The following is a 16,205-nucleotide window of genomic DNA, read 5'->3' on the forward strand; positions in this document are numbered from 1 at the left end:
GAAATCAGCCTCATTCCCAGTTAGTTAACTCCAGGGATTTTTATATAAATAATTCCAGAATTGTTGTTTCAAAGGAAAAAAATAAATGAATATCCCCCAGATTCCAACATCTAACAGAAAAGGTTGAACCATTACTATTTTAGAATCCCATACGTACATGTCAAAATTGCTGCTTGCAGATTCCTGTGGGTATCCCATACTGTCTAGAGGGAGGGGCATTTTATTCTGTCAATGGCTTTTTGGATATTTATTACAACATTCATAGTCCACACAAGATTATCAACTTAAAAATTAGTCTGTTACAGATTTATTGAATTTTGGTACTTGGAAGGGCCACACCAAATGATTTTATTGGAGTTTTTTTTTATTTTTTATTTTTTTAACTTTTATTTAATGAATATAAATTTCCAAAGTACAGCTTATGGATTACAATGGCTTCCCCCCCATAACATCCCTCCCACCCGCAACCCTCCCCTTTCCCACTCCCTCTCCCCTTCCATTCACATCATGATTCATTTTTGATGCTCTTTTTATACAGAAGATCAGTTTAGCATACGTTAAGTAAAGATTTCAACAGTTTGCTCCCACACAGAAGCATAAAGTGAAAAATACCGTTTGAGTACTAGTTATGGCATTAGATCTCAATGTACAGCACACTAAGGACAAAGATCCTACATGAGGAGTAAGTGCACAGTGACTCCTGTTGTTGACTTAACAAATTGACACTCTTGTTTATGGCATCAGTAATCACCCTAAGCTCTTGTCATGAGCTGCCAAGGCTATGGAAGCCCCCTGAGTTCACCGACTCTGATCATATTTAGACAAGGCCATGGTCAAAGTAGAAGTTCTCTCCTCCCTTCAGAGAAAGGTACCTCCTTCTTTGATGACCCATTCTTTCCACTGGGGTCTCACTCACGGAGATCTTTCATTTAGGTTTTTTTTTTCCCCCAGAGTGTCTTGGCTTTCCATGCCTGAAATACTCTCATGGGCTTTTCAGCCGGATCCACATGTCTTGAGGGCTGATTCTGAGGCCAGAGTGCTGTGTAGGACATCTGCCATTCTATGGGTCTGCTGTGTATCTCACTTCCCATGTTGGATTGTTTTCTCCCTTTTTTTATTCTATCAGCTAGTATTTGCAGACACTATTCCTGTTTATGTGATCCCTTTGGTTCTTAGTCCTATCATTATGATCAATTGTGAACAGAAATTGATCACTGGGACTAGTGAGATGGCATTGGTACATGCCACCTTGTTGTGATTGAATTGGAATCCCCTCGTATGTTTCTAACTCTACTGTTTGGGGTAAGTCAGCTTGAGCATGTCCCGAATTGATTTTTTTGGACTTTTATGGCCTGCAGGCCTCACCCTTATATGTAAAAGAATCCCAGAGCAGAAAGCTAGAGATTATTTATTTAGATCCCACAGTATAAAGCAGCAACTCATGACCTGTGCTGACATCTTGGAAATATCAGTGGAAGATAGTCAGTGGATATATCAGAGAGAAAAATTATCTTTGGTTGTTTACAAGTGATGATTATATACTACATTGTGAGAAGAAATTTTCCTTAAAAGAGAAAAGAATTTATTGTAACACTGAGAGACCAAAAGATCAATGCTCATATTTCTCTGTATCTCCATTCACCATATTATTTGTTGAATTACCATAACATTTTAGGTAAGATCAGGGTCCCCAGTCATCAGCTGAATATACTGAATAGTACTCCATTAATGGTCTTGGATTCCAAAAGGTAACAAATAATGTCTCTACCCATTTGTTAGAGGATATGAAGAATAGGAATGATTGCCGTCTAAGTGATACATTTAATATAAACATTTTTCCTCAAGTCTTTAGTTGAGTAACTTGAAATGAAAACCCACCACTGATGGGACACAGTAGAAAGGGGAGATTTCTACTTAATTTTCCTGGAACAAACATAAATTTGGACTTCAAAATAATCAACTTCTTGTTATAATTCTCCTCAGATAACTTCCATAAATCAGGGCCTGGATACAAGTAAGGCTGGAGTTAGTGTAGTGTATTTTCTCAAGTTAATAAACATATTGGACAAGGATGGATATGAATAAGATTCACATTTTGGCTTATTAGTCTGCTAGTATTGATCTAGTTTTTATAACACTGTTTGAATTTATGACCCATTGTTGTAAATTATTTTCAAATCCTCCTAAAAGCTGATTAAGAAAGCTGTCATTTCAGAAGTGATATCAAGATGTTTTGAGAAATGGAGTGCTGCCTGTCATATCTTATCATATGTGCTGATAGGGAATGTTTCTGTGTATGTTCTAAGTAACCTTTCTCATTGTGAGGGCAAAATGGAAATTAACACAACTCACGCAAAAATGCATAAAATGTGTCTTGCACAGTGATGCTCCCTGGACGCTGCAGACCTCCTGCCCCTGAATCTGTTGGATTTATGTCAGAAGTGGCTCTGTGTACTGGGAGCAAAACCAAAATAAGAGAAGATGGAATTTTTCAGTTTTCCTAACTAGCATTCCTTCAATGTTAGGGTCCACCACATAAAAATGCATTAATTAAGCCATGGAACACACACACACACACACACACACACAATTTGTCCTGGTTTCAGTTGAAAGAAATTGGGAAAAGAACACATGTCCCCATTATGAACAAAAATGCTTAAACATGGTATTTACAACTTTGTCATTAGAAAGAGAGTTAGAAACATACCAGGGGACTCCAATTTAATCCCATCAAGGTGGCATGTACCAATGCCATCTCACTACTCCAAGTGATCAATTTCAGTTCACAATTTATCACAATGAAAGGACTAAAAGTCAAAGGGATCACATAAACAAGTCTAGTACCTGCTAATACTAACCAATAGAATAAATTAAGGGGAGAGTGATCCAACACGGGAAGCGAGATACTCAGCAGACTCATAGAATGGCGGATGTCCTAAATGGCACTCTGGCCTCAGAATCAGCCCTAAAGGCACTTGGATCTGGCTGAAAAGCCCATGAGAGTATTTCAGGCATGGAAAGCCAGGACACTCTGGCAAAAAAAAAAAAAAAACAAAAACAAACAAACAAACAAAAAAAAAAAAAACAAAAAAACAAACCCTAAATGAAAGATCTCTGTGAGTGAGATCCCAGTGGAAAGAACAGGTCTTCAAAGAAGGAGGTAGCTTTCTCTGAAGGGAGGAGAGAACCTCCACTTTGACTATGACCTTGTCTAAACAAGATAAGAGTCAGAGAACTCAAGGGGCTTCCATAGCCTTGGAAACTCATGACTGGTGCATAGGGAGATTGCTGATGCCATAAACAGGAGTGTCAATTTGTAAAGTCAACAATAGGAGTCACTGTACTTACTCCTCATGTAGGATCTCTGTCCTTAATGTGCTGTACATTGAGGCTTAGTGCTATAATGAGTACTCAAACAGTATATTTCACTTTGTGTTTCTATGGGGGTGCAAACTGTTGAAATCTTTACTTAATGTATACTAAACTGATCTTCTGTTAAAAAAAAAAGAAGAAATTATCAATTCCCAACTTGACTCTCACTGGGATTAAACATGACAATAGGTCTGATCTGATTTCATCATCATTTAAAAAAAATCATCTATTATTTTTCACTTTATGCTTCTGTGTGGGAGCAAACTGTTGAAATCTTTACTTAACGTATGCTAAACTGATCTTCTGTATAAAAAGAGCATCAAAAATGAATCTTGATGTGAATGGAAGGGGAGAGGGAGTGGGAAAGGGGAGGGTTGCAGGTAGGAGGGACGTTGCGGGGGGGAAGCCATTGTAATCCATAAGTCGTACTTTGGAAATTTATATTCATTAAATAAAAGTTAAAAAAAAAGAAAGAGAGCTAATCTTAATAATTGAGGGAACTTCAAAAAATTAAAGAATTAAAGGAGAGTGTAGATCGTGAAAATAAAACTATGCATGCATTTCTACATATTTGCACCAAAATAAATTTGTCTTTGATTTCTATTTTTCAAAAAAAAAGTGTTTGAGGTACCCTTGTTTTTATAGAAAAAGAATACCATCATCATTTTGATTCAACATTCTGCTTATAGACAACACACACAAGCAGAATAGCATATGTTACATATTATTCTCAAACACCAAGTGAAATCATCAGTGACCATATCAGAAAATAATTGTGCTTTACCTCACAACTGTCAATTAAATGTTTTACTCTAGCAATAACTACAGTAACCAGCTATATGTAACTATTATAACTTCAACTTGCTTAACTAAATCAAATATCAAACTATGACTCTTCAAACAGGATTTTAAGTATCCCTACATATACCATATGACATATGTTTTAGGGAAGCCAAAAAAGAAATCATATAATATGTATTTTGATGAAGTTACCTATTTGATAAAATATTGTGAGATGGGCAAGTGAGAGAGGACTGTGAAGTAAGTCATTTTTGTAACTACAATGAGGATTGCAAAAGTTGTGAAGAGTAATGAACTCAAGATGTATCACATGAAATTAATGATTAAACTTGGACTTAAAGAATAGATGAAGCTTTTACTTGGGAAAGAAAACATTCAAAAGTTAAAAAATTAAGGGAGGGCATGTTGGTTAAGCCACTGCTTGAGATTCCTGCAATGCATAAAGGGTTACCTAGGTTCTGTCTCACTTCTGCTTCTGATCCAGCTTCCTGATAGTGTTCACTCTGTAAGGCAGATGATGGCTCAAGCACTTGGTTCTTTGTCACCCATGTGGGAAAACTAGATGGAATTTCAGGCCTTTATCCTCGTTTGGGATATTTGGGTAGTGAACCAGTGGATTGAAGATGGATCTCTCTCTCTCTTTCTCTATTTCCTTCCTCACCTCATCCCTCCCTAGCTCACTCACTCTCTCTCTTCCCTTTTAAATATTTTTTAAAAATTTTAAAAAATCCAAAATATCCTGTATATAGGAATAATGTTTATGTTGAGAGAAGAGATGGGTTGCTGTGTAATCCCTCAAATAATGAAGTTGAAATATAGCATAGAAAAATGGTGACTAAATACCAAGGAATAAATTTATAAAGTCTTAGATGCCAAACAACAAAGTTTTTATGTCTTCAGAAGAAAAGTGCTAGGGTATAAGCATATTTAGGAAACAATATTTTTAGTAGTTTAATATAAATTCACCTAAGGGTATATTATTATATGGTTTGCAGAATCACCACAGCATAGATAATCAGGGTGGTGAAGAAAAAGAACTGAAGGGGTGAAATCCCAAGAGTGCTAAACAACTAAATGAATAGAAAGAGAATAAAGGGATGAATTATGGCCAGACATCTAACTTTCAGTAATGAATAAGTGTGTACCAATGAATTACGTGGATATGACTGAATAAAAGTATAAAACCAATTTTGGCAGCAAATACCTTGATTTTCACTTTTGTTAATGAGCAGCTTGAATTGAACACAAGATAGGCATCACAATAAAATCAAGTATCCCGTATGAACAGGAGAAGGAAAACTGGGGTATTTCAGCCAAAATTGGGAAAGTCATTGAAAGTTTCTTAGAATTTAGTGTAGAGCAAAAATTTACTGATAATCAAATTTGAGAAATAGAGAAAGAAATGGAGGAGAAAGAATATATGAAACAGTATTGCATGGCGGAACATCCCATGAAAGTAGATTTCAAAAAGTAGAACATTGGGAAGTAAGGCAATCAGCTTTAATTTAATGTAGCACAATTTTTCTTACATCACACTTCAAATGATTTTAACTGGTATTTGCCAAGTAATCTTTTTCATCATGGGACCACTAGCAGAAGAGGAGAAAGTGGGCAAGAGAATGATGCTTAAACAATCACAAAACCAAAAATCAGAATTCCCAGTCAACCTTCTGATGACTGTATTCTTAAAAATGGAAAAAATTTAATCAAGTTAGGGTCACTTCTGCTTTCCAGACCTACCTTAAATTGGTGACCAATTTACTGATATCCAGCAGTGAGTCAAGATGTGGTACTTGTTTGGAACTGCATTTTAAAGTGTGCACAGTCATTATTGGGTTTAAATCTGAACTACAGTGTACTGCATATGTTTTATAAACTTCAAACCCATCAGTAATTAAACAGAGAATCAAAGAAAAAGTACGAGGCGGAACTGCCATTAGTGGGAACATCTGGACTATAAGCAACTGAGCAAGTCTCCTGAAAGCCATGGAAAAGGCCAGATTAGTTTTAAAGACTAGCAAGGAAGACTGTGTTCTTGCATTCACATTTGCTGGATTTGGCTCACCAGAGTTCTAATCTCAGGCAAACAGCTTGCTGCATCTTTGCTTAATACCTTCTGGGTAGAAACTAATTTTACTGTTGATTAGTTAGGTGCATTTTGGGGCTTGTACCACTAAACTTAAAGGGACAGAGTCCAGCTGTCACCTTTGTTTTTTGCTTTTCATTTTACCAACCATTTAATACTCAGGTATATGTTGATATATGTACATAAAGAAATAATTATAAACTTTCCAAATAAAATATAATTATAGCTTTTCATGAATATCTATTTACTTCAATGGAAATAAAATAAAGAGCAAGACCTCTAAGATTCTAAGTTTGAAATGACACAGCACTAAAGTTCAGCCTGTCCTGTTTTACCCAGTTACTAGATTTCTGTAGATGCCAATCCTCATAACTCTTTCCAAGCAAGCAGATATGCTGCCTCGTCTCTCTTTCACTTTGTTTTTGCTACTTCTTTTTGAGCTTGAATTTCTCTAACTTATAAATACATCTCTAACACAGACTGTTGTTAAACATTCACTTAACAATGCATGATGTCCTTATGCAACACAATTCCTAATTGTAAGATCTGTTGCTGTTCATTGAAGTTTCAGAATGTTTATTTCAGAAACCATGAAAAAAAGATGAAATGTCACACCATGTGTCAACTATAGAAAAAAAATGAAGTGACATTACCAAATTCATTTTTATATCATCACATCTTTCCCTATTCAAACAAGAAAAGAGGAAAAAAAATCCTAACAAACTGACAAAGTAGTTTAAATTTATCAAATCCTTCCCACACTGGTCATGCCTCCTTTTAATATTTTCAACTAGTTTATAATCTCAAAACTATGTTAAGGTGCTTCACTACAAAGACTGCCTTTCAACACTTTCTATAGCTCAGCCTGCAAAGCAGAGTTGGGATTACATAATGTATGTTAGACAGACATTTTCAGATTTAATATGATTTAATTTTTTTTTGACAGGCAGAGTTAGACAGTGAGAGAGAGAGAGAGAGAGAAACAGAGAGAAAGGTATTCCCTTTTTCCGTTGGTTCACCTCCCCAAGTGGCTGCTACAGCTGGCGTGCTGCAGCCTGTGCACATCACTGTTCTGAAGCCAGTAGCCAGGTGCTTCCTCCTGGTCTCCCATGACGGTGCAGGACCCAAGGACTTGGGCCATCCTCCACTGCCCTCCCGGGCCACAGCAAAGAGCTGGACTGGAAGAGGAGCGACCAGGACAGAATCCGGTGCCCCAACCGGGACTAGAACCCGGTGTGCTGGCGCCGCAGGCAGAGGATTTGCCTATTGAGGCGTGGCGCTGGCCTAATATGATTTAAATTTAAAAATGCATAATGATTTAGAAAGGCATGTTATTTTACATAGCCAAAATAACAAACAATAAATAAATGAATAAAGCTCTGATAATTTGATTTTTATATTTATTCTGTTTTAAAGATTTACTTATTTGAAAGACAGAGTGACAAAACTGGAGGCAAAGATATATAGAGAGAAATCTGCCCCACGCTGGTTCACTGGCCAAGTGGCCACAATAGCCAGGTCTGGGCTAGGCCAAAGCTAGGAGCCAGAAACTCCATTCAGATATCCCATGGACGTATTTGGATCATCCTCTGCTGCATTCCCAAGGATATTGGTAGCTAACTGGATTGTAAGCAAAGCACCCAGGACTCAAACTGGCACTCTGATAAGCAGCAGTGTTGTAAGCCACAGCTTAACCCACAGCACCACAGTGCCAGCACATATTGTTTATTTTTATTCAAATTAGGCTTTTAATAAAACTCCTGCTCTGTAAATACTAAAACTGATGTCATCAGTCCTGAAATGTAGAGCCTGTGTCTTTAAGAGTAAGTCAATAAATTACAACTATTTTGAACCAACTCAAATAATAATTAACTCACCCTGGTCAATGTACTTTGGTGTGCCTCAGAGGCCCTCAAAGGCAGGATCAGGAATTTCTGGATTGTATGGTAAGTCTATGCTTAATATGTTGAGAAATTGTTATATCATTTTCCATAGCAGCTGTATCACTTTACATTTCCACCATCTATGCAGTGCCCCAATTTCCTTATGCATTGCTTTTAAATAAGTTTTCTTTTTAAATTGGTGTACATTATTCATTTACAAAAGAACATGAAATGTAAATAGATAATCATTTTCTTAAAATTAACATTATTGTAATCAGCATGCAGATAAATAAAGTGGATATTCCAATTCTGTAATTTAGAGCTCCTCCTGGTTACTTTTACCTGTGCATGTTTTCTTTTGGTAAAACATGTTTGTGGGGCCGTCACTGTGGGGTGGTGGGTAAAGCTGCCATCTGCAGTACTGGCACCCCATATGGGCGCTGGTTGGAGTCCTGGCTGCTCCACTTCTGATCTGGCTCTCTTCTATGGCCTGGGAAAGCAATGGAAGATAGCCCAAGTCCCTGGGCCCCTGCACTCCCATGGGAGACCTGGAAGAAGCTCCTGGCTCCTGGCTCCTGAGTCCTGGCTTTGGATTGGCCTACCTCTGGCCATTGTGGCCAATTGGGGAGTGAACCCTTGGATGGAGGTCCTCTCTCCCTCGCTGCCTCCCCTTCTCTCTGTGTGTAACTCTGACTTTCAAATAAATAAATAAATCTTAAAAAAAACTTGTGATAGTTAGAAATTAATTTATTTTTTAGGATGTAGTAATAGATTTTAAATTTCCATTATTACATATATAATGTATATTATATATTATCATATACAAGCATATAAAATTATATATATATACTAATAATGTTATGACTATACCAAAGTATGTGTACTTGTTCTAGTGTTTATAAACATTTGAGTTATTTCTACTGTATGGTTGTATGAACGTTTCTCCCTTGGTGGACATATAAATGATTTTCTGTTGTATCTATAGGAGCACAATTGTTGGTTAATAGGCTAGACAAATGTTAAGCATTATAAATGCTTTGAGTTTTCAAAATATTTGTGCTTCTTTTTTTCCTACCAGAATATATGTGAGTGTTTCAGTTCTAGATCCTTGATAATATTTGGTATTTTTTGTAATTTTTTGCTTTAAATTTAGTTTTCCTAAATAACAAATAAATCTGGAATATTTCAAGATATATTTGGATAACTGAAAGTTCTCACTCTTGAGCACACATTCAAGTCAATTACTCATTATCCAGTTTAATATATTTTCTAGAATTTTTTCCTGGATATGAGTCTTGTGTTAAATATGTCTATACCAAGTGTCTTGTACTTCCATGGTTTGAATTTTCCCATTCTAAACTGACTTTTGAAGAACAGGTGCTCTTCATCTTAGTGTAGTATATAATATGAATTTCCTCCTTTACAATAGTAAATATCCTGTCCTATTTAAGAAGTATTCTCTTATGAGATCTGTTGGTAGATTTCTACATTTTCTCTCAGAAAAAAATGTCTCTCTCTGTGTGTATATGCCTCTGACATTTATGATTTATTATTTACATATGTTGTAAATGTTGAGGTAAAGAGTTAAATGCAATTATCTCCACTATGATCTAACAAAGTATACTGGTAAAATCTTTTTCTCAATGTTGCTGTAGTATCTAATAACTGAGAATAATATATATGTGTAACTCCATTTATAGGGTCTATATTTTTTCTGTAAGCCAACGTATTGATCCCTGAAAAATGTCACATTCTTTTAATTATTATAACTTTTTATTGTGTCAAGATCAAATAGAAATCCAAAATAATTCTAATTATACATTATGTTATCAATAGCTTATCATAATCACTTATATATCTTTTAGAGTTAGCTTATAAATTTTCACAAAAAGAAGGAATAAATTAAAACTTTGGAATGAAAATGAAATTGTATTAATCTACAGTACAATTTAACATGTACTTTCTAGATTCTTAGGTTTTGGTACATATCAATTGCATTGTGTGCTATATTTAAATATCCATATTGCTACAACTATAAATAGCAAAATATTTTTGTGTGTATCTACTGTATTTCATCCACCCACTATAATAGTTTCCTTATTTTGACTTTAAATCTGAGATACGTTTAGTAGCACTCCAATAAATATCTCCATATATACAATTTTTCTTAACATCTCCACCTAGACATACCATTATGATAACACAATGTATACATAGCCTTAATTTTTTTGCAAGAGGTTCCAACCTGGGATTATTACATCCACATACAATTGCACAAGAAAAATATGCTTTAAAATAATTCCTTTTCTCTGCTGAGTCATGAAATTAATTGTAACCTGCTTTTAGTCTAATAGAAAGAATGTGGTTAGGATGGTTTGTTTAGTATTTCTTTTAAGATTATTACTAATAAATGTTAATCCAATTTTTTGTTTGGAATTCTTTATCCCCCAGACTGCATATTTATATAATTCACCTAAAACCTAATACCTTATTCTCTTTTTCTGCATTTTGTAGAAATTTCTAATATAGGCTGCATATTATTCCTGCATCAACAATAAACATTGGAAATATTTTTATAAGTATATGTCACTGATGAAAATGATAAATGTCTTTCAATAATGTGTGCCACTCTAATCACTTAAAAATCTTGATTATTCAAGCCCAGTAACCACAAGTTCATTTTGCCTTTGCCTTCATTCCAGCTTTATAAATATTTGATCATTCAGGCAACCACAGTGCCAGCTGTTTTCTGATATTTTGTGGCAAGCATTTATGTATCGCAGTATCTTAAGGAAGAAGGTTGAGAATGTGAAGGTTAAAAGGTGGGCTTTAAAAACTTAAGTATTGAGAGTAGAATGATTTTTGCATTTAAGTTAAATGGCAATTCTTAATTTGTTATGAAAAATGTGCAATGAGAAGTTGTACTATGTAAAATGTACATGTACATAGACCTCTACTTCATTATTGAATACTCCACACAACATAACAGGAGCATATTAGAAAAAAAGTACTTGCATATGAAATATGATAGTTTCTGCTTCTTTATTTCTTCATACTCTCCCCAGATACTGGTTATAGAAAATTTTTATGCAAAGCACTTCAGACAAATGCATAGAGCAAGCAAAAAAGTAAATTGCATTTAAAACCTCCTAGATTAGAGAGCCATCTCTTCTGTTAACTAATCCTAAAATCGACATTTGATCTTTATTTTTCCTTGACTAGAACAGGCACTAGGGCACCACAGACAGTGGTTGATTTGATCTTGAAGTCCATGAAAGTTCACGTTATCATAACAAAATAGTGACCACTGAACTGTTTTAAGGAATTTTAAATAAAACTAGTTTGGTCTAATTAAAAGATCAAAACTGGAATATAGAATTATTTTAGCAAATAATTTTCAAATATCTAGAACTATTTATCCAGTCAGTTTTATTCAGGTTTATTATTCACATCACTACTTTTAATTATTTATTCAGGATGCATAAATGCCTATGCACAGAAGAAATAACAAAATTTTATAGTTAATGCTGCTTGGAGGTTTAAGTCACCTGTATCCATCAAATAAAAGGCACTCACTTTACTTGCTAAACTGTGCTGTGGGACTGTAAGCATAGTAGATTCAAAAGATCACCCCTGTCAGCAAGCAGTAAGAACTATCAATAAGAAACCTTCTAAGGAAAAATAAAGCAATTGTGGAAAATTAAAACTCAAATGGGTCTATGGCTTTTCCTGTATTTCTATGAAGTTAACATCAAACCTGGAACGATGGGAGTCTTTCCTCAACTACATTACCCTGCAAATCTCTCCGTATATGAACAACTCAGAGCCTTCGTCCATGCCCTAGTGTGTATGTAATACGGGCACACATTATAGATAATGAATGACTTTTAGCAAGGGATATATATATATATATATATATAAGATCATACAAAATGATCTGAATGAAGAATTCAAAATTAATAATCCTAAAGCCATGATGTAAATAAGTGATGCATCAGAAGAAAAATGTTTTCTTGAGATCCTAGAGAAAGATGTTGTAACAGAGCTTACTCATCACTAATATAACAAGGGTATCATGCAGTTAGGAAGAATGATATGGAAAGGGAACCTATACCAGGACCACTCATTTCTACCTTAGGACAGAGAGGAGAGTGAGATTGCAGTGCTGAACAACACAGATGCTTCCCCAGCAAACCCATTAGGGAAACATAGGCAACTATGAATTAACAAGGTGATCGGGGTGGGTATTTGGTACAGAGGTTCAGACATTGCTTGGAATCCCCACATCCTGTATCAGAGTGCCTAAAATCAAGTCCCAGCTCTGATCCTGATTCCAGTGTCTTGTTAATGTGCACCCTGTGAGGCATTAGGTGATGTTACATTCCTTCTACCCATCTGGGAGATTTGGACTGAGTTCTCCACTCTTAGCTAGGGTGCAGACATAGCAGACATTTAGGGATTGAACCAGCAAATAGAGGATCTCTATCTCACTATCTTTCAAACTTGTAGGGAAAAAATAGGAAATATAAAATAGAAGCAGAAATATAAAATTGTGTTACAACTAAATAACAAAAGAAAATTTTAAAAACACAAAGTGAGCATATTTGATAGAATGACCTCAGCTGAAAAGAGTAATAGAATTCCAAACAAAATGGTAAAAATAAAAACCTCTTCTGTAGAGTTTATAGTGCATGTTAAGATTAAATATCTTTGAGTAACAGAGAACATATATAGTACAAAAATATATACGAGGATCTAATTGCAATAAAGAAAATAAATAATATGACAAAATTCAAAGTAAAATACATTTGGGACTGGAATTTGAAATCCACACAGATTATTGTATAAATGACTTTATAAAAAACCTATTCCAATGTATAAATTAATTCAAAATCTTTACAAAATAAACACTTTTTTTGACAAATAGTTCTGCAGGAAATATTCTTAGAAAAGAAGGGGAAACTTCTTCATTTTGCTGTGTTTTCTTTGCTGTGCAGAAGCTACTTAGCTTGATGTAACCCCATTTGTCTACTTTTACTTTTATTGCCTGTGCTTCTGGGGTCTTATCCAAGATGTCTTTGCCTGTGCCAATGTCTTACAGTGCTTCACCTATGTTTTCCTCTAGTAATTTGATGAATTCTGGTTTTAGATTTAGATCCCTTGATCCATTGTGAGTTGATTTTTTTGTGTAACTGTGTAGGGTAGGAGTTGTTTCATACTTCTGGATGCAAATATCCAATTGATTTAGAAAATAAATACAAGCAAATACATTTATGGATAGAATTAGATTGAGTAGTAATTATAGATAATGATGAAACGCACAGCATTCTTTAACTGAAGGCAAATCATAGTCATGAATAGTCCTAGAGCAGCTAAAATTTTTGTATAAACTCTGTCATCTTTCTGGATTAAAACATCAGGTAAAAGGACCCTGGGAATTAATATGCATTGATACAAGGAGGAGTTTCAAATGCCAAAGCGGGGGGAAAAGCAAGAGAAATGCCTTATACTCCGTGTCTAAAATATTCATACTTTCTGGCTGACTCCTCAGCCATGCATTCATTGGGTATAGTCCACTCGGGCTGAAGATTCAATATATAAAATAGGATTTTAGCTGCCACAAATTGATTATAACAAATTTAACTGCCTACTAAAATTTGCAAATTATTCAGAAAAACACATTAGGAGTCAGGGGTAGCCTAATATAACATTCATAACATTTAGGACACTTGATATTCAAGTAAATCAACATTTAAATAATAGGAACATGTTTCTCATTATTAAGGAAAAAGACAATCAACAGAGATCAACATCAAATACAGGATGATGCAACATGACCCAAATGCTTCTTTACCAGACAAGAATGATGGAGTCATAATTATTCTTATTGCAATGAAAAAATATATTCTCATAATGAATACATGTTATCCAAAAAATGTTAGCAGAGCCATAAAAAAAAGTAAGATTTCTGAAATAAAGCAAATTACTGATGTGTTTAATGGCATAATGCAAGTGACAGAGATGACTCAGTCCACTTGAAGTTAGATGTGTACAATTCAATAGCAGGGAGAGAATGAGTGAATTAAGCCAGTCACAAAGGGACAAATATCATATGTTCTCCCTGATTGGTGACAACTAACTGAGCACCAAAGAGGAAACCTGTTGAAGTGAAATGGACACTATGAGAAACAGTGACTTGATCAGCCTTTGCCCTGACTGTTGATGAACAACTTAATACTTTATCCATTTTAGCATTTTTTTTGTTCTAGTACTATTGGATGAACTCTGTAATTAACACACAATTATTCTTAGGTGTTTAAATTTTAACTGAAAAGTGATCCCTGTTAAATAAAAGAGTGGGAATAAGAGAGGGAGGAGATGTACAATTCAGGACATGCTCAATTGGACTTGCCCCAAATGGTGGAGTTAGAAACGTGCCAGGGGATTCTAATACAATCCCATCAAGGTGGCATGTACCAATGCCATCTCAATAGTCCAAGTGATCAACTTCAGTTCACAATTGATCACACTGATAGGTCTAAGAGTCAAAGAGATCAAACAAGACTAGTGTCTGCTAATACTAACTGATAGAATCAAAAAGGGAGAGAATGATCCAACATGGGAAGCGGGATACACAGCAGACTCATAGAATGGCAGATACCCTAAATAGCACTCTGGCCTCAGAATCAACCCTTAAGGCATTCGGATCTGGCTGAAGAGCCCATGAGAGTATTTTAGGCATGGAAAGCCAAGACACTCTGGCAAAATAAATAAATAAATAAATAAACCAAAAACCAAAAAACAAAACCTAAATGAAAGATCTCTGTGAGTGAGATCCCAGTGGAAAGAACGGGGCCATCAAAGAAGGAGATACCTTTCTCTGAAGAGAGGAGAGAACTTCCACTTTGACTATGACCCTGTCGGAATAAGATCGAAGTCGGAGAACCCAAAAGGCTTCCATAGCCTTGGCAACTCATGACTAGAGCCTAGGGATATTACTGACGCCATAAACAAGAGTGTCAAATTGTTAAGTCAACAACAGGAGTCACTGTGTACTTACTTCTCATGTGGGATCTGCCCTTAATGTGTTGTCCAATGTGAAGTAATGCTATAACTAGTACTGAAACAGTATTTTTACACTTTATGTTCTGTGTGGGTACAAACCGATGAAATCTTTACTTAATATATACTGAATCGATCTTCTGTATACAAAAATAATTGAAAATGAATCTTGATGTGAATGGAATGGGAGAGGGAGTGGGAGATGGGAAGGGTACGAGTGGGAGGGAAATTATGGGGGGGCAATGTAATCTATAAACTGTACTTTGGAAATTTATATTTACCAAATAAAAGAAAAAGAAATAAAACAAAGGAAACAGAGCTGCGGGAGAGTCACCAGCATGAAGGTGGTGACTAGCCAGGCTTATCTTTCTATTCTTTAGGTTCTCCTGAAGCTACAGCTTTGCATATGATCCCTTAGTAATTAACTTTCATCTAATAATTCTGAGTATGTTATTTTCTTTTTTTTTTCTTTTTGGCAGGCAAAGTTAGACAGTGAGAGAGAGACAGAGAGAAAGGTCTTCCTTCCATTGGTTCACCCCCCAAATGACTGCTATGGTCAGCGCGCTGTGGCCAACACACCGCGCCTATCCGAAGCCAGGAGTCAGGTGCTTCCTCCTGGTCTCCCATGTGAGTGCAAGGCCCAAGCACGTGGGTCATCCTCCACTGCCTTCCAGGGCCACAGCAGAGAGCAGGACTGGAAGAGGAGCAACCAGGACAGAATCTGGTGCCCCCACTGGGACTAGAACCTGTGGTGCCGGCACCACATGCAGAGGATTAGTCTAGTGAGCCGCAGTGCCTGTGAGTATGCTATTTTCTATTGGGAACCTTCACTGATACAGAACCAGTTATCCCAGGAATAGGTACATGATATAGTGACATGGCAATAAAACGTGCTTAATAGTAGCAGCAATGTTAACGTGATGTTACTTAACTTGTACCACTAATAATGTGAAAATAAGCTAATAAAGTGAAAGATTTTGCAGAAGTGATATTGAATGCAT

At 35.7% G+C, this 16,205-nt stretch overlaps 1 long non-coding RNA gene across 1 annotated transcript in view; it reads left to right on the top strand.

The window, feature by feature from the left end:
- The first annotated feature begins 8,149 nt into the window (after positions 1 to 8,149).
- Positions 8,150 to 16,205, top strand: part of LOC103348793 (uncharacterized) — a 42,897-nt gene continuing 34,841 nt past the window's right edge. The window contains exon 1 of the long non-coding RNA XR_011387208.2: positions 8,150 to 8,205. This is a non-coding gene — a long non-coding RNA (uncharacterized LOC103348793). The remainder of the gene's footprint in view (positions 8,206 to 16,205) is intronic.

The sequence above is a fragment of the Oryctolagus cuniculus genome, chromosome 3, assembly GCF_051225735.1.
Source record: "Oryctolagus cuniculus isolate XC-2025 breed Fujian yellow rabbit chromosome 3, ASM5122573v1, whole genome shotgun sequence".
Classification (NCBI taxonomy): Eukaryota; Metazoa; Chordata; class Mammalia; order Lagomorpha; family Leporidae; genus Oryctolagus; species Oryctolagus cuniculus.